The sequence below is a fragment of the Balaenoptera ricei genome, chromosome 2 (assembly GCF_028023285.1).
Source record: "Balaenoptera ricei isolate mBalRic1 chromosome 2, mBalRic1.hap2, whole genome shotgun sequence".
In the NCBI taxonomy this organism is placed as follows: domain Eukaryota; kingdom Metazoa; phylum Chordata; class Mammalia; order Artiodactyla; family Balaenopteridae; genus Balaenoptera; species Balaenoptera ricei.
Genome location: NC_082640.1, coordinates 157,961,457 through 157,980,881, shown reverse-complemented (window position 1 = coordinate 157,980,881; position 19,425 = coordinate 157,961,457). Strand labels below are relative to the sequence as shown.

Here is a 19,425-nt window from a genome sequence, read left to right as displayed (position 1 = left end):
CTAAGCAGCAGACCACTACAATTACACTACAACGCCACTAAAACCAGCATCACACGCAGCAAGAAGCCCTACACATCATGCTCGCCACTTCTAGCGTCCAGCCCTTGAAACCCTATTCAGGGAAATACCTTTCAGGAGAGGCAACCAAACCCTGCTTGTAATATTAGTCTGAATATTTATGCTGCCACATAAGAATTTCTGTTGGTGCCATTTCCTCCCCTCCGTGTTATATCCAATTCACATTGTTTGCCTCAGCCCATTAAAACCCAGTGGATTTTTTTTCTGACATCAGCAATGTTAAGTACTTCAGAAAAAAAAAAAATTTACAAGATGTGTGCTAGCTCAGTAGTACAAGCTTGTTTATACAGCTCTAATCTGACTGAGTGGGCAGGAACCTCAAGAGGGAAGAAAGAAGAGCAATAGCTCTAAAGAACAAATAACTCTTTCTATTACTGCAGAGTCTGCCAACTTGACGTCTCCTATATACTCAAAGTTCAGACGCTCCATGACAGTGCAAGTGTCTGTTTCAAGTAATGCACCAAAGATCTGAAAACAAGGCACTAGAGCTCAGCCCCTAGGGGCCAATGCTGCCGGCAATGCCAGGCGCCCAGTATTTTACTAGACTGTAATCGCTTGATCATTTTAGGACTTCAGCTAGAACTCAGGGGTTCCCAAAAGCTGGTCCAAGGACCTGAACCAGACTCGGAGCCTCAGAGTCACTGGAGAGGGGGGCAGATTATAAAGATACATGTTCTTGGTTCCCAGGCTCCAGAAATTCTGATCCAGTGGGCCTAGGATGGTCCGTGGAGATGTATAAATGAAACGTTCCCCAGGTGATTTGGAAGAACAGTCAGGATTGGGAACTAGTGACCTAGATTCCACGGAGCCTGCCTTCTCTTCGCCTGATCCCTTCATCCCGCCCCATGCTGCCGACAGTCTGGGCAGCCATGCTGAGGTGGGGCTCCTTTAACTTCCCTTGAATTTGGCCAGAAACTCACTGTGATGGATAAAGCCAGGGTCCTGAGGTCAAAGAACTGGCTCTCAGTCCCGGCCATGCCACTTAAGAGCTGTGTGACCATGAACAGCGTACTGCTATGCTTATTTAGCCTCTCTGAGCCTTGGTTTCCTCATCCATAAAATGGAACAAATACTCATCACCTGTACCAGTGGTTCTCCGCCTTCCCTGCTCATTAGAATCACCCAGATGATGACAGAAACTCTAACAGGTGGATGTTATCACTCCCGCGCTACAGATGAGAAAACTGAAGCTTGAGAACATGGGTCACTTGCCCAAAGTATCAATAAAACAGCTTGTCAGCCAAGAATCTAGAATTCAAATCCAGGACTGACTGCAATACCCACAGAGTTTCCAATAGGGCAGCTTGGTCTCCAGTGAAATCACTGATACACAGTATTTAAAACAAAATTTTGTAAATATACAAATTTCAGTATATACTTAAATACACAGTATTTAGCACCTATAGACTAATTATAGCATACTCAGTAGCAGGTACTTCTGGTACATAGTACAACTGGTACATAGTAGGTTCTCAACTAATTAATGGGTCTTTCCTTCTTCTTGCTAGTGTATCAGCGAAGCTGACATCCCCATACCAATCCTACCTGAAGACATAGGAATAAATACAATCTTCCCTAAGTTGCTTGACTGCCTGACAGCCTAAACAAACTAATCTACCAAAGCTACTTGTAAAGAAAATTATTTTTGCAATCCTTCTATTAAACAAAAGTCCTAAAAAAAATTCAGCTGGGAGGGAGAAGTGGAAAGTTCTTCACATAACAGGATGCACTTGGCTGTGTGATGTGCCTCACAGTCTATTACTGCAGTCGCTGCTTGAAGTTCAGGTCCACCAGGAATCCTCTCTCACCAGGGGCTTTGAACTCCACACGGCTCTGGACACGCAGAGCCCGCCACCTCCTCACTGACTCCTTCTGCCTTCTGAATTCTTCTTCTGTAAACAGCATGCCCACTATGTCCTTCCACCTCCTCTCTGAACTCCGACTTTCTGTGACCTTCATTGAACCCTGGCTTCCCCCAAAGACATCCCCTCCCTGAAGCCTAGTGGTCTTCACCCCACCTATCTCAAGACCAAGAAGTAAAGCAAGCATCCTCCTGGCTCTCCACTGCTGCTTCAAATGATTTCCCGCCCATCTTCCTACACAAACCCCTGCCCTCATGACATTCAGACCACCTGGCCATGCCACTGTCTACCCATTCTCACTGCTATTTCCTACCTCTCTCCTGTTAAGCCTTTTCATTTCCTAAAGATTCCAGCTTCGAGGTCTCAGAGGTTTTCTCCATCCCTTGGTCAACCTCAGTGACTTTAACATTAGAGCCAAAGCTGGTTTCTCCACCCTTTTCTTTCCTCGTCTGAACCCTTTTCCTTCATCCCTCCTCCTCAGCTACCATCTTGCAAAGCCACATGCGGAAACTTGCCATCGCTGGTGACCGTACCACCTCAAATCCCAACACAAGTTGAGAAGGTACACTCTGTCCACTGCCCCTCTTTCCAGGTCACTTATTGAACATTCTCTACAAATATTCAATCCATTTCAACCACACCTTTGGTACTATTCATTACTGCTCTTCACTGTGCCTTCACTTTCTTCTCCCCCTGGCTCCGTCATTATAATCACTCATCATCAGTCCTTTGCAAATATCCTCAACTTCCTCACCTCCCCCTTTCTGTGTCATATTTCCTGACAAAACTCCAACACCGAGGGAACCCGACTCTCTGCCATATGATATCCAAGCTCACATCCGAGCAGGTGAATGCTTTGGGGTGGGGAGGAAATCACTCACCAGGCTGACAAGCTGCATTTTAAATTTTTTTTTTTTTTTTTTTTTTTATTTATTTATTTATGGCTGTGTTGGGTCTTCGTTTCTGTGCGAGGGCTTTCTCTAGTTGCAGCAAGCGGGGGCCACTCTTCATCACGGTGCGCGGGCCTCTCACCATCGCGGCCTCTCTTGTTGCGGAGCACAGGCTCCAGACGCGCAGGCTCAGTAGTTGTGGCTCACGGGCCTAGTTGCTCCGCGGCATGTGGGATCCTCCCAGACCAGGGCTGGAACCTGTGTCCCCTGCATTAGCAGGCAGATTCTCAACCACTGCGCCACCAGGGAAGCCCACAAGCTGCATTTTAAATTCATGAGTGCAAACTTTAAGTGAGTTAGCCATAAATAAATGAATAAATAAATAAGTAAATTAGTTAGTTAGTTCGTCAACACTGCCCACCAAACCTAAAAGGTTTTCCTGTCAAGCTTGCTCTCTCCCCTTCTGAGTTGGCTATCTCATAACTTCTCCTTGTTCGAGCTTCACACACGGTCTCAGTTGATGGGCTCACTTCAAAATCTGTTGAAGAAATGGAAGCCGGCAGAAGGCAAGTCTCTCATCTTGAGACACCCTCACCTAAACCACCATGTTCTTGGTCTTCCTTCCACTGCAATAGGGGAAGTGCTGTTGCATTTACAGAAGGGAAGCCGCTCCACCTTTGCCCTTAATTGGAAGGTGATAGAACGTTGTTCCTCATCTACACCCTCCCACCACACCGACAGGCTCCGGTATAACAACAGTGGGTTACAGCTCAAAGACCTCCAAGACACTGTCTCTGAAGAGCACATAGGGAAACCTTAATTTAAGAGAGTAGGCGAAAACAAGAACACCAGGGGAATTTGAAGCTTCTCGCACTTACAACTACAGCAAACATTGAGCACAGCCCAACTCCTGGCCAGATTAAATAAAACCTCACGGGAAAGGCCTGGTTACTTAAGTTTCTATTACCTGATACATTGTGTTTGGCTTTCAGCAAAAAATCATGAGCCATGCTAACAGGCAAGGGAAAAACACAATCTGAAGAGACAAGCAGTCATGAAAACCAGATGTGACACAGATGTTGAAATTATCAGACATGAAATTTAAAATAACTATGATTAAATATGTTAAAGGTTCTAATGGAAAAATAGATGGTAATGAAAGCAGAGATAGAAACTCTTTTTAAAAAAAAAAAAAACTCCTTAAAAAGGAAATGCTAAAAGTCAAAAACACTGTAACAAATGAAGAATGCCTTCAATGGACTCATTGGTGGACTCTAAATGGCCACGGAAAAATTCAGTGAGCTTGAGGTCAATAGAAACTTCCCAAACTGAAAAACAAGGAGAAAAAAAATTTTAATGGAACAGAACATCCAAAGACTATGGTACATATCAAAAGGCATTAAGTGTAATTGTAGTACCAGAAGGAAAAGAAAGAGAAAGGAGAAGAAGAAATATTTGTAGGAATAATGACTGAGAATTTTCTAAAGTTAATGACATACACCAAAACACAGATCCAGAAAGATCAGAGACCACCAATCAGTATACATGAAAACAGAACAAAACAGATCACTACACCTAGACATATTCTATTCAAAGTGCAGAAAATCAAAGAGAAAATCTTGAAAGAAACCAGAAGAAAAACCTTAACTATGTAAGAACAAGGATAAGAATTACAGGGGGCTTCTCACCAGAAATCATACAAATGAGAGTACAGGCAAATACTTAAAATGTTTTTTTTTTTTAACATCTTTATTGGAGTATAATTGCTTTACAATGGTGTGTTAGTTTCTAAATACTTAAAATGTTGAAAGAAAAAAAACACCAACCTGGAATTCTACATCTAGTGAAATGATCCTTCGAAAGTGAAGGAAAACTAAATTTTCTCAGATCAATACTGAGTGAGTTCGTCACCAACTGACTTGCCTGCAAGAAATGCTAGGAGTTCTTCAGGCAGAGGAAAATCATATAGGTCAGAAACTTAGATCTACCAAATGAAACAGCATATGTCAGGGAAGAAATAAAGGGAAATAAAAAGTAAAGGGAAATAAAATCTTTTATTTTCTTATTCTAAATTGATCTAAGAGAAAGGAATAAGACTCTTTTGAACAGTGTTCGTGGGACAGAAAAAAAATATTTTTACAAAGATTAGCATATCAATGCCTAACACAGAGCTCTAAAATAGCCCTTGACAATCAGCTAGTCTAAGGGTTGGCAAAGTAGGGCCCTTGGGACAAACCTAGCCTGCTGCCTGTTTTTCTTTTAAATGTTTTTTTATTGTGGTAAAAGTCACATAATATAAAACATACTATTTTAACCATATTTAACTGTACAGTTCAGTGACACTAAGTACATTCACGTTGTTGTGCAACTCTCACCATCATCCAGCTCCCGAATTTTTCACCTTCCTAAAGTGAAACTCTGTCCCTATTAAACACTAACTCCCCATTCCCCCTCCCCACCCTGACCCCCGTGCCTGTTTTTGTGTGGTCTGTTAGCTAAGAATGATTTTTACCTTTTCAGATGGTTGAAAAAAGTTAAAAGAAGAATAATATTTTATGACACTTGAAAACTGTACAGAAATCGAAGTTCTGTGCCCATAAACAAAGTTCTATAAACGCCCATCTGTTTCCTTATCGCCTTGGCTGCTTTTGTACTACAAGGGCAGAGCTCAGTAGCTGCAGCAGAGACCATGCGGCCCACAGAGCTCAAAGCACTTACTCTTTGATCCTTTACACAAAATTTTTTCTGTTCCCTGAACATGCCCAATCACTTAATTTTTCAGAGGCTGAAACCAAGGCCTGGGAGGTAGAGTTACACTAGCATGTCATCTTCCTGGTCAGTAACAAAGCAGCATGAAAATGCAGGTCTTCGGATCCCAAGTGCCTGTCCTCTCGCATTAGAGGACTTATATAAGTATGGATTCTAAGATCACAGTGTCTAACACTACTGACTAATAGTGACTAATATTACTGACTCTGGGGACTGCAGAATTAACATTTTATTATTCTCTTATTTCACAGGAAAGGTGGCATGACTGCTACAGGAGAAATAGGAGTGATAGGGAAGCTTTGCCAGTTTCTATGCACAAGAATGGGATGACTAAGAGATGAAGAGGATGGCATGTTCCCAGGGGACCAAGATGAAAAGCACTTGGATTGGCTTTTTTTTTTAAGAATGTCAGTTATATTCCTTGGGATTTTGTTTTTTTCTTTCTTCTTCTTTTAATTGTAAGAACAGGTAAAAATCAGTATCTTTACAACTGGGCACTTAAATACGGGGCCCAGCTCTTTTATGACTCTACAGTGCATACATGTGAAGTCGCAGTAGTAGGTGTCTCCCCTTCTGGAGAGAGCAACACCGGACAAAAGAAAGGTCTATTCATAAAGCTCACCAGGCAGGAGCAATACAGGGCAAAGAAACAGCAACTGAATAGGTTCCTGAGGGTATGATTTTACTCATATTATGTAGATAGAAGACAAAAATAGTTCAACTTAGAATGTTCCATATCCAACCCCTGAGAACAACTAGAAAAGTTGGATACAATTTTAAAAGAAGTGCTCTCAAGGCAATGAGGACACATGGAGAAAAGGGAAGTGCAGAGGAGAACAGACATTCCATGAAACATTGCTTTAAGGTATCTTGTCAAATCCAACATCCACTCATGAAAATACTCTGAGCAAATTTTGAATGTAAGGGAACTTGCTTAATTTGATAAGGGGTATTTTAAAAACACATACAGTGACTCTGGAAGCTTTCCCACTGAGATTAGGAATGAGACAACGATGCTCACTATGACCACTTCTAGTCACCATTATGTTAAAGGTCTCAGCCAATGCAACAGGCAAGAAAAAGAAATAAAAGGCACAATGACTGCAAAGGAGAAAGTAAAAACTTTTTTTTGCAGGTAATTTGCTTGTGTACATGGAAAAGCCATAATAATCTACCTATCAGACCCATTAGGATTAATTAGGATTAACAGGTGAATTTAGCAAAGTCACTGGATACAAGGTCAATATATAAAAACCAACTGCATTTCTATATACCTGCAACAAACAATCAGAAAATGATGTTTTTAAAAGATACCATTTATGATAGCATCAAATACCTTCAAAAACTGGGAATACATCTAAAGAAAAATGCGTGATGCATTTACAACATAGAGAGATACAAAACACTAACAGAAATGAAAGCTCTAAATAAATGAAGGGATTACCATATTAATACATTGAAACAGTCAACATTCTAAAGACATTAATTTACTCTCAATTTGGGTTAGGGATTTAATGCAATCAAAATCCCATCAAAAGATGATTTTAAAATTTATATAGTAATGCAAATGGCTAAGAATAACCAAACTATCCTTAAAATAACAACAAAGCAGGTGGAGACATACTACTGGATATCAAGATTTATCATTAAGCTATATTAGTTAAGACAGTGTGATATTACATAAGAATAGACAAATAGAACAATGGAAGGGGCTAGAAAGCAGAGAGAGATCCACGATCCACGTATAAATGATCACCTGATTTATAACAAAGATGGCATTTCAGAGCAGTGGAAAAGAAGAGACTTTTCAATATGTAGTGATGGGTTAACTGGATATACTTATGGAAAGCAAAGTAGATCTTTTTCTTATGCCATAGATTTTTTGCCTAAAGGTAAAAGGCAAAACAACAGGGCTTCTATAAATTAAAGTGGGAAAATAGCTTCATGACCCTTAGGGTAGGCAAAACTTTCTTAAGCAGGCACAGAAAACAATAACCATAAAGGAAGAAATTGATAAATTGGATTATTAAAAGTAAGATCTCCTATTCATCAAAAGAGAGTCAAATGGAAAGCCACAAAATAGGAAAAGACACTTCAAATACAAATAACTGGTAAAAATATTTGTATTCAGAATTTGTTTGAAAAAAAACCTCCAAATCAATAAGATAGATAATCCAACAGAAAAATAGGCAATAAACTTGAAGAGGGACCACAGAAGATTAAGTAAAAGCGACAAAAAATTACTAACAAGGCACAATAATCATTAGTCACCAGAGCAAACTGAAACCACAATAAGACACCACCACCCACCCACCATAATGGCTAAAATTCAAACGTTTGACAGTCTCAAGTGTTGACAAGTATGTGGAGAAACTGAAACACTCATAAACTGATGATAGGAGTATAAACTGGTACAACCACTTAGGAAATCTCTTTGTAAGGCCCTCCTAAAGTTGAACATTATGTCCCCATGTCCCAGAAATCCAGTCTTAGGTGCATATCAAACAGAAACGCATTCATACGTGCACCAAAAAACACACTAAAAAAAATTATAGCCGTATTATTCACAGTAGCCCTAAACTGGAAATGTCCCAAATGCCCATCAACAGTAGATGAATAAACCGTTTGTGAAATGTTACAGAGTGGGCTGCTATACAGCAGTAAAAATAAACTATGGCTACATACCACATCATGAATAAATCTCTCAAACAGTACTGTTCATAAGAAGCCACAAAAAAGAGAGTATATACATATATGTGTAATTCCATATATATTTCACATATTTCAAAAATGAGAGTGCTATGGTGTTAGAAATCCGGTTAGTGGTCGCCGCTGGGGAAAGGGGGTATGTAGTACCACTGGGAGGGTGCCTGCGGTAGTTTCTGGGGGAATGGTAATAAATATTCTCTCACTTAACCTAGGAGGGACAATATGGATGTATTTATTCTTTGGAAATTCATTGAGCAATGATTTGTGTACTTTTCTGGAAAGAGTGCAAATATTCTGGGAAAAGGATATAGGACAGAGCATCTCTGATTCTCATGGTGGCACCTGAGCCATCTCAGGTACAGCCATCAAAAAGTGATGTAATTGCAGAGATACAGTTGCAGGGATGGTGGAGGAGCCAGAGGTTGTATCTGTCACCACTATATACATACACACTTACCCCAACGTTTGTGTGCAGTCGTAGACCAGGAGCAAAAATCATTGAACGAGAGAGCTGGTATAGAAGTGAAACAAGATTAGAAACACACAACTGATAGAATGTTTCACACTATCCAAAAGCTTTATTTTGGATATTGAAAGTCTTCCAGCTCTTATAAAAGCTCAGAACTTCCAAAGAGTAGTTGAAATACTCTGCACTTGTTCTTAATAACTTTCTACTCTCCAGCAAATAAAATCCAGTCTTCCAGCCAGTTTAGAAGACTGAAGCAGCTACTGGATATTTTTGCCCAGTGTATGTGTATGTGTGTGTGTGTGTGTGTGTATGTATACATATATATGTGTATATAAATATACACATATAGATGTGTGTATATACATATATATACACACATCTATATGTGTATAGATATACACATATAGATGTGTGTATATATATGTATATATATTTGCTGTTAAATTTACTTCTTCTGATACAGAAAGATGGGCTTGTAAACTGTCCTCAGCAGAGTATGCCATATCACTGGGCACACTGATTGGACCAAGATAGACATGTGACTCTAACCAGGACCAATCAGGGTCCTTCCTTGAGACTGAGATAAGAATACTGGAAGAGAGAAGGCCCCTTCCCTGTGAGGGATTAGGCTGAAAGGATATGAGGGGAGGGAGATTAATGACCATCTTCTTTTTTTCTAGTGTCACAGAAGAAGGATATCAAGACGATGAGGTGTCAGTAAGAAGTGCTGATGATATCATTTAAGTCCCTGGATCCAGCCATGCCTGAATTCCCAGATATATTAGTCAGATAAATTCCTTTTTGCTTGAGTTGGTTTGAATTTTGTTTTAGTGCAGTTGTTTTGTTTTTTGTCTACATCCAAGAGAGCTCTGAATCACCATTAACATCATCACCTTTATCATGTATATGTGGCATTTAATTCCTTCAATAGACTGGCCCCAATTTGCATTTCTAGTCTTATCAATCACTATTCATCTTCATATAATCAACAATATGACCAATCTCAACCACAGGAAACATTCCGCAACTAAGAATTACCAATAAGTAAAGTTCAACTTAAAACAACCTACTTCCAAATATACTTTTGATAGCCAACTGGTCATTCCTGTTAAGGATAATTAGAAAATATAAGAAACTGGGGATTAGAAATGATTTTTTTTTAAGTGGGGGAGTATGGCAGATGGCAGGCTGAAGAACTGGTTTTTGCAGAGAAGCTTTTGAAAGCTAAAGGAAGCCAAGGAAACGAAAACCTAGAATTGACAGCATATGCTTTGGCATAAAGTGAAATACCCTGTGCGTTGGGGTGAGACATCTGACAACTTCCTAATCGGTCATGCCAAGCAAGTTAAATAAAGTTTATCCCAAGATGTATCCACTTTAACCTTAAGCCATAGGAAGATCTGGGAGTCAGTGGTCAACCTCTCAGTCTGAAAGTCTAAAAGAAATTGAACATTTGGACAGAGATCCTGACATAGTGGGGAAAAATGCCCATTCGCATGGGAATTGTTCATTGACTGTAATAAAGCAAAACCAGTTACAAGCATTTCACTGCAGGGGAGCAATCTCCTGAATAATAGTAAGAAGTAACTAGAAATTCATTGTGACATACCCTCTATTATCAACATAAGGTGAGGAAAATATCACTCAATCTACTTTGTTTTCTCATTTTACTTTCAGTAAACATAAATTTAGATTTCCCCATCCCTGTTTCCCCTTAAGTTCTAAGTTCTTCAACATGGACTTCTCTGCCTGAAAGGTCTTTGAGGACCTGACACTCAGTAGAGAGGTATTAAAAATGCTTTGCACACTTTGTCACTTCTATCCTTTTATTTACACCGAAATGCCTCAAGCACACTTTGACCACCTGTGTCCCCTGCCCCATCTCTGCAGACCCCCAACTCTGCAGGTCCTCCAACATCCAATTCATCCATTCAACCTCTTCAGCGAAATCTCCCAGTGGGAAGTAATCCCTCCCCCATTCCATGTATACGTGCCTGTGTTACCACATTCTGTTTCTCCATCTTTTTCCCCTCAACAGAATTTTAAACCTCTTGAAAACAGAAGCCATATCTGATTAATCATCATCTAGAAAAGGGCCTTCAGTAGTGGGACCACTGTCGTCACGAACAAGCAGGACAAGGAGCAGAGAAGAACAGCAGAGACCTTAGACTAACTGTCACCTGGGGTAGGAACACCCCCTCCCCTTCCCCCATCCTCCCCCACCCCCAAACTAAGAGTGACTAAACCTCAGATTTCCAGGAATACTCTCTCTTACAGGAATGCCCGAGAAGCAATCACAATTTCTCAGCCCTATGCTGCACCTGGGGAGAGCACAGATCAATAGCATTAAGCTGCTTTGTCTAATGTCACAAACCCCTGGCTACAGGCAGGAACCAGCAGCCAAGTCCCTAAACTACCTGCCATTCTGAAAGTTAAAAGTGCCTTCCCCTTAAAAAAAAACTCAAATATAATCAATAAATGTATTCTTTGTGAATGCATCCTTTCTATTCTGACCAGCTGCTGAATCAGTCTTTGTTTTAGGATGTATGGTCAGCAAAATAATATAACGGCAGCTTCCTGCTTGGTTTGGAATCTGAACACCGTAGCACTTACATAGTGGCTCCAGGGAAAAATACACAGTATACTGTTTTTAAAGTTGTTGTCTTTCTTCTACAGAGGTCACAAGAAGAAAAAAAACACAGCCAGCTCTAACAAGCGTTTTGTTTGGATTAGGCATTGTAGATCCCTATAATATTTTTCTAATTGGAATTAGTTGCTAATGACTAAAATGGATTAAAAATGGATGACAACAGCTTTCTGAGCAGCACATACCCTTTGCTTTAACACAGTCCTTACCTGCCCCTAATGCTTCCCAACCCTGAGGTCCAGCACCAGATGCCATTCATCGTCACACGTGGGTGGCTGTTTGGCTTTTAGAAAAAAGGAAAGTGTTATTTGGTACCCGTGTCTCTTTCAAAAATGGGGCAGAGGGCCCCACGTTTCAAGAAACTGGGGATAAATACATTTCTTTCTGGGAGTAAAAACTTTCTACATGTTTTACACACAAACAAAGCATGGTTTTGATGAAAAAATACAACTTAAGTTACCACTGTGAAAGAAACCTCACCCCAATAAAGATGTTTAAAAAAAAAAAAAAGAAACCTCACTTGTTTCACTCATCTGCTTTACCTAACTGGCTCTGTGTTTGAGTTTGCAACCCATTTTCTAAGCCTTTTCCCTTCCTTCATTCATTCCGCAAACAGCTCTCAAGCAATTACTATGAATCAGAAACTGACAGATGTTGAAGCTACAGGAGAGAATAAAATAGAGTCCCTGCTCTCAGGGAGTGTACATGTTAGCGGACACAGACAGACAAAATACAAATAAAAACATATAGTGCAATGTCATGGTGATAAAGCTCTGAAGAAAACTGGAGCAGATAAGGCAATACAGAGCACTGTGTTGAGGCAGGAGTTAGTTGTTTTAGCTACGCTGGTCTGGGATGACTGTGATGATGAAGCTTTTACATTCGTTTTTACTCTGAAAGCAAACAATAATTGGTTTAATTATTATTATTATTAACACCTCTTATCTGAAAAGATTGCTGTTATCCCCTCTCTTCACCTATGAAATTTCTGCCTATTTCCCAAAGCCTCTCTTCCAGGTCTGATGATACAGTGTTCTCTCTCTGAAATGGACTGTACTTACTGTATTCATCATCTATTTGCTACTCAACCTGACTTATAAAATTCCGTGCCTTATTTTCCTAAACTGTCACTTAACATCCTTTATTGTTTATTTTCTGTTTATTTCTATTTCCCTCCAAAACAACTGAAATGATCTCAAGGGAAGGGTTTCTGTTCATCCCTGGCCTTGTGATATATCAGAGAGACTTGGGATCTTAGGGTTGGATAAGATCTGGATTTAAATCTTGGTTTTAATAACTCAATAACTACCTGACCTAGGACAAGTGGCTGAACCTCTTCTTCAGCTTCAGTTTCTTCATCTGTAAAATGGGAGTGATACCACCTAATTCTTGTTAAAGTCTTTGATCTACAAAAGGCTTTACATGTGCTAATTCTTATAAGATCAGTCCACTGCTGTATGACAGATCCATAGCTCTGTAGGCTGGGCAACTTTTGGCTTAGGAAACCAATTTCTCTCAAGCCTTTACTATGTGTGTTGCCTCATGGTGGGGGCAGGATAAAATTATGGTTTAAAAAAAAAAAAACAAAACAGACCACAGCCTAGTGGGAGAGACAAACACTGATGTATAATTACAAACTAGGACGAGGACCTCACGATATCATGGAGCTCAGGTGGATCTAGCCAGGCAGGATCAAGCAAACAATAAGAATGGGGGTTATAACCATTTGCACCTGTTACTGCCCATGCGCCTGCACCCAGGCCAGTCCATGCACCCACATCTGGTCCAGTCCGCACATCTGCACCAGTATTTGTCCATCCTTCCTTCCATTTTCACCCACCCATAGCTGTCACTCTGCAAGTCAGTAACTCAACACATATTTACCAAACCCCTACCATGTGCCAAGCACTGTAAGAGATACCAAGGAAATAGAGAAAAATAGCACAGGGCCTTGTCCGGGTGTGGGTCACAGTCTGGCACAAGAGATATCAATGTAGCCACAGCCCCTATTTTTCACTTCTCTTCCTGCTGGTGACAAATGGCCTTTAGGCTCATGGAAATAGATCGCTGGCTGCCACAAAAGAAGATCATCCTCACTCCACCCTTTCTACTTCCAGTGTTTGGGCCACTTGCTTTCTCACATCCAGTGTCAGAACTATGGAGTAAGATTCTCCAAGGAACTTAGGAGTTCCTCAAATGCTAGGCTGATAGAGCAAGTCCTCAGGAATAGAAAAAAGTTGGAAACAATTGCCCTGAAATACTTAGTATTTCCCAACAGACTCACGCTGGAGGAGGTCACAGAGAGGACGTGGCCTCCAGTTGACCTGCGAGTTGAACCCCGGCACTCAGGAGGCTCCTCACCCCTCCCCCGTGCTTGGAATGTACATTCTTCCCACCATCCCCCTGGGGAGCATGTGCAAGGATGCAGCCTTGAGAGAGAAAGGTGTTGTTGAGACCATCTGGACTGAGGACTTGACTGAGCCCAGTTAAAGCCTCAAAGTAGAAACACAGGCCTGAAAAACATAAATTTTTAAGGTTCTGGCAGGTGGGTACAGAGATCTACCCCTCTGGCCCTGCGGAAGACAAGGCTCTTATGTAAGTTTCCTTGCTTATTACATCTTTCACCTACCAATCTGGAGGTCTCCCTCTTTCTTCCTTCTCCTTGCCTTTCATGTGTGGGGACTGGTTTCAGATTTCATCCAGGGAACAACCAGGGTTGTAACTCATTATCAAAATTCTTAGAAAACAGGAAGTATGGTGTAACAGGGCCCATCTTCTCCAGCTACGGGGCCTCCTCTGCCCTTCTCCTCACAGCCACACATACTCAAGGGGTATTTTTTTTTTTTTAATTTTACAGACGAGGACATTGAGGTTCAGAAACACAATGAACAGGGTTTAAAATGCCTGTCGTGCTACTTGAAGACCTATGGATGGTAGTTCTGTGGGAGCTCGGGGCTGGCCTGGATTGAATGCAATACAGGCGCCTGGGGACCTCCGAGGGCTGCCACCACCCATCCACGTTCATACAGGACACTGTCATCTCAGGAGCCTCTGATGAACGTGTGCTTTCCCCTGTGCAAGAAAATAGCCCCTAGGGTAGGGCAGACAGCAGTGGACAAGGGAGCTCTACCATGCCAAAACTTGAAGGTGGCTTTTTCCTTTGACGGTTTTACCAAAGTATTTCGAAAAGCCCAGACAGCTGTCTCCACCACAACTCATTTGAATAGCCTCACCCACAGGACCATCTACTCTGTTCATATTCAAATATTTACACATTTTTCAGTTTCCATCTGTAAAAATGGGTGTCCTCTGCACGCTATGTTTCTAACACCAAAGTGGAAGGAAGGGATTCATTTTCTAGCCACAAAGTAGCCACACAAGGAAGACCAACAAGTTCTGACCGTGGTGTTTCAGCCAGCTGGAACCTCCTAGCTAGCAAATGCACTCACTCAGTGCCCTCTTCTCTTGTTTCCTGGGTCATAAGATGCGGTCCTCCCTCGGAGACTGGTCAGGATGCTCTAACGAGCACCGTTCTGCCTTTTTTGGGGGATGAGGGCGGAGTCTGGGCCACTGCTTGCTTTATGGGCTGCCTTGGTAGGTGGGATAATTAATAGTGAATTTCCTCACCCTTACTAGAATGTGCATGTGGTAGAAAAAGAATTGCCTCTTACAGGTCTCAGGGAGGCAGCTGTGAGGCACTGGAGAAGCTTCCTAGTTTGTAACATCTCAAGCAGGTACTCTGAGTTGTTACTTAATGTAACTCACTAGGCTTAATGTGCACTTTGCCTACTTGTGAACAGTTTTGCTGTCCCTACAGTTGGAAGAACTGGGTTTCATGACTGATTATTATTCTTATTACAGATTTAATGGTTCCAAATTATGGATGATGATCTCTTTTATCCTGACCACTTCGGAAAGTTTTTTTCCCCATGGAGAAAACTGATAGCGGTTTGACCAATGTTTACCGGGCACTTACTGGCAGGTACATTGCTAGGCATGGGGCGGAGGGATGCAAAGAAAAGTGCAACAGTGTTTCTGCCCCCAAGGAACTTACCATCTAGTTCTCAGGGTGGTCCCCAGACCAGCAGAATCAGCGGGACCATCATGCTAGAAATATAAATGCTCAGGCCCCGCTCCAGACCAACTGAGTCCAAAACTCTGGGGGTAACCAGAAAAAACCTGCTTCAAACAAAGATCATCCTCATCAAAGGTTAAAACGACAAGTATGTGGTTAGCTTATTGAGCTAAATCTTAAAGTGTCATTTGTCCTTTGAGGAAACAGGCCCAGAGCCCAAAAGCCACGTGAGGAGTTGGTGGGGAAATTGAAACCAGAACTCAGCTCTCCCACCACCACCCCCCGCCCTGCATGGCCAAGGTTCTTTCTGTTTCTTTTCTGATGCTTTAAATCCTAAATCTTATGGGGAGCCAAGTTTGGCCAATCCAAAGTGCAAACACTGGTTTTCAAAGACAACAGAGAAACTAGTCTCTTTGAAAATAAAGACCACTAACAAAAATTAAAACCTGATCTATCAAAGCCATCCAGCAAACTAGCAGTAATTTCCCAAACCTTTAACACACAGCCAGGTTTCATTTACAATTTGAAAACTGCGGGGGGGGCGGGGGGGGGGCGGGCGGGATAGGGAGAAGGGTAAAAATACAAGGAATAATGTGATCGGAATATAGCCTAGAAAAATATATAGTATGCAGAAATGTCAACAGTGGCTCACCTTCTATGGGAGAATTACAAACGATCTTCTATTTTTTCCTTTGTATTTTCCTGAATTTTTCCCAATGGTTATTTATTACTTTGGTATCAAGAAAAAAGTAAAACCACTTTTTTGAAATGTTACATCCATATCACGCAACATAAAGGTTTATTTTGTAATTCTATTTCTTTCCATACAGCAGAATAGTGTGTGTGTAGTAATTATTTATATCATGCCATATGTTACAATGAAGATGAAATTTGGTAAATATATTCCATCCAGCTGGCACTGAAAATGAAGAGGTTAAATGCTTTCCTAGGTTCAAAGCACTATGAATTAAGACGAGCTAACTGTGAAGCTAAAGGAAAAATTAATCCCAGTATTGAGATCTCTGAGAGCATCTCTTTTGAAAAACATTTATGTGACACATAGCTCGTTACTCATATCTCCCTGATGTTTAACCCCGGCACAAAACAGAAGGTTTGGCAATTCCTGGCAAAGTCTTAGGAGTTCAGGGGATAACGTGCATGGGAGAATATCAGAGAAATAAGAAAGAGAATGATCCTATTTTTATATAAAAGTCTGTTCCTGCGGACAGTAAGACATCCAAAATTACTGACAAATTTCATTGTCCGAAATATCCTTTAAAATTTTTTTCTTTCTCAAGAAATGTTTGCTCATTTAAAAAAATATCTATATTGGCCATCTCATTCCACAGATCATAAATAAATAAATAAATAAATAAGCACTGTCTCATTTAAAGAGATCTTTCTGCCACAAAAGCATTGTTGCAATGCTTCACTTGATAAGATAAATTTGTCACTGGAAGAAAACCTAGCATTGTTTTACTGAAACTCTCAGCAATATAAATTCAGTGCGTGTTAATTAAAGTTTCTTAAAGGAGACAGGGAAGTAAAGTTAAGAACAAATGTAATTACTATGGAAAAGAAAACGCCAGTGGCTACCTACTTCAGAAAAATACCTCACAGAAAAGCTGACATTTCTAGAATTTCCAGACACTTTCAGAAAAGGACAAATTATTTGGGGTAAAAAAATATATATAGTAATACACCAACATTTATAGTACATAAGCTCACCAGATCTACACAACAGTTTAGCTTAGTAATATCAGAGAACGCAGAAAGAATTTACGAATTTACCATCTTGGTTTTCGCTGTTCAGCATGTGAGCGTTTGCTTACAAAGGTAAATCTCTGAAGAGTCTCCAATTTCACTCAGTCCTAGAACTTGCTTTCTCTCACAGGGCAGTCCCACCCATTACAAAAATAACAAATTAATTTAAAAAAAAGAAGATAGAATATAATGACTATACCACTCACAGAAAGTTTCTCACCAACCCCCCAGTGCCCACTCCATATAATTACCTATCTACCTGTGAAAATTGATCCATAAAAGCCTTACCTATTAAGCCAAATCTGACAGTTTCCTTTCAGTTTAACACTTTTTGACAACATACACAAACCTGTGGCTCAGACTCTAACTCCATCCGGACACTTATAAGCCCATTTCTTATTCTTCCATCTCTCACCCCCCTCTGCTAAGAAAAAGGGTCCAACCCTTTTGGGACCCTAGGAAAGTAGGTCCCAGTTTACCTACTACTGCTTATTTTTGCAGTTTTACTTTGGGACTGCTAAGAGGTATTGATCAGAAAGTACCTGCAGATCCAGCTGCTAAGCATTGATAAATACTGAGGGAACAATTCAAGCCAAGAACAAGACCCAAAATATCTTAAGTTTGTAGCGTGGAAATGCCACTCGTCTCAACAAGAGAGAAAGAAACAACGTTCCTACTCCATCAAAATTAAAAATAGTAATAATAAGATTCAGCAGCTTCCATTCTGAACAAAATTAAATTTTCTGGGTCACTTTCCTTTCCTGTCTCACTGGGCCACTTCTTACGCAGCCTGACAGTGACGGTAAACACGGTCCTTCACACAACCCTTTCAGTTGTTATCCTCACGGAGCAAATACCCACCGGTCCCTTTCCTGCCGCAGTCCCCAAACAGCAGACCTCACCACCCACCCCTGCCCTCCACACCTCGCCTCTCGCTTGCTTTTCTTCCAAACCACAAACGGGCGAGCTTATTCAGAGAAAAAGTTATTGAACATATCTGCTTTTGAGGTAAAGCTGCCCTACCTGTGATCACGGAACCAGAAGATTGGAAGTACCTAAAAGCACGTACCCTCTGCCAGCTCGCCCCGGCCGGTGAGCGCCTCACACCCAGAAACCCAGGAACATGATTTATATGCAGACCTGCACCCGTCCCACACAACTCCACACGCCAGCTTGCCTAACCACTTATGTAAGCTCGTGCCTCTACAGTCCCAAACTGCACACACACACACACACACCGACACCTGTCACGTATCTGCAATGGACAAGCATCTACACCCAGAAAATGAAATGAAATCAACACACATGAACTGGAAGGGTGAAGGGCATACCGTTTTAAAACATCTTTTCCCCCATTTGTTTCTTGCCCATTTCTGTAACAACTACAATTACCTTAGCAACCAAAGAATTGCCTTGACTCCCCCTCCGGTTTCTGAATTTCTCCTAACGCCAAGCTTGCGCCAGGTTCATGGTAAAGCTAGAGGAGCCCAGGGATCAAGGGGCCGGCAGCTTCTTGGGGGCGGAGAGGACGCCTGGGTCAGCCTCCGCGCGGCTCTCCAACGTCTCGCCTGGTCTTCCCGAGTTTCCGCGGTGGCGAGCGCGGCGTCTCAGCGAGCGGACAGCGAAGCCTCAGCGAGGCCGGCGCGGAGGCGCGGCGGGTCGCATGGTGTCAAGGGCGCAGGTCGCTCGGGTGTCTCCAGCGCGCTGGGGGCTGGCCACGCTCTCCGCGCTCCTGGGCGCTCCCCGCTCGCCCGCCTCTGTCGCCCCAGGCCGGCGGGGTCCGCAGAGCTCGGTCCGCCCCCTCGGCGCCCGCCCGCCTGCTCCCCCAGCTTCGGGAACCCGGCGCCCGGGCGGAGCTCTCGCCGCCGAGCAGGGCCGAGCGCAGGAGCTGCCCCAAGTCGCGAAGGCGCTCAGCTCCGCCGCTCGGGAGCTGCCGCAGCGGCGCCCGCTGTCGGGTGTCGAGCGAAGCTGCAGCCCGCGCCGCGCGCACCTGGGCTCCGGCACCTGGGCCCCGACAGGCGCAGGACGGGGCGGGGCGCGGCGGCCCGGGCGGGGCCGAGGCACCTGAGCGCGTCCTAAGGGCGCCGCTGCTCGGCTCACCTGTTCCCAGCGTCGCGGAAGGTGCAGATGGAGATTTGCCCGAGGAAGGGGGAAAAAAAACT

General features: G+C 42.3%; 1 protein-coding gene across 4 annotated transcripts in view; it reads right to left on the bottom strand.

The window, feature by feature from the left end:
• RGS6 (regulator of G protein signaling 6) overlaps window positions 1–19,178 on the bottom strand; it is a 582,944-nt gene extending 563,766 nt beyond the window's left edge. For all 4 annotated transcript variants that reach the window (XM_059914558.1, XM_059914555.1, XM_059914557.1 and 1 more), the window contains exon 1: window positions 18,656–19,178. The gene's annotated coding sequence lies outside the window, so the exon portion shown is untranslated. The remainder of the gene's footprint in view (window positions 1–18,655) is intronic.
• Between the last annotated feature and the right edge of the window lie 247 nt (window positions 19,179–19,425).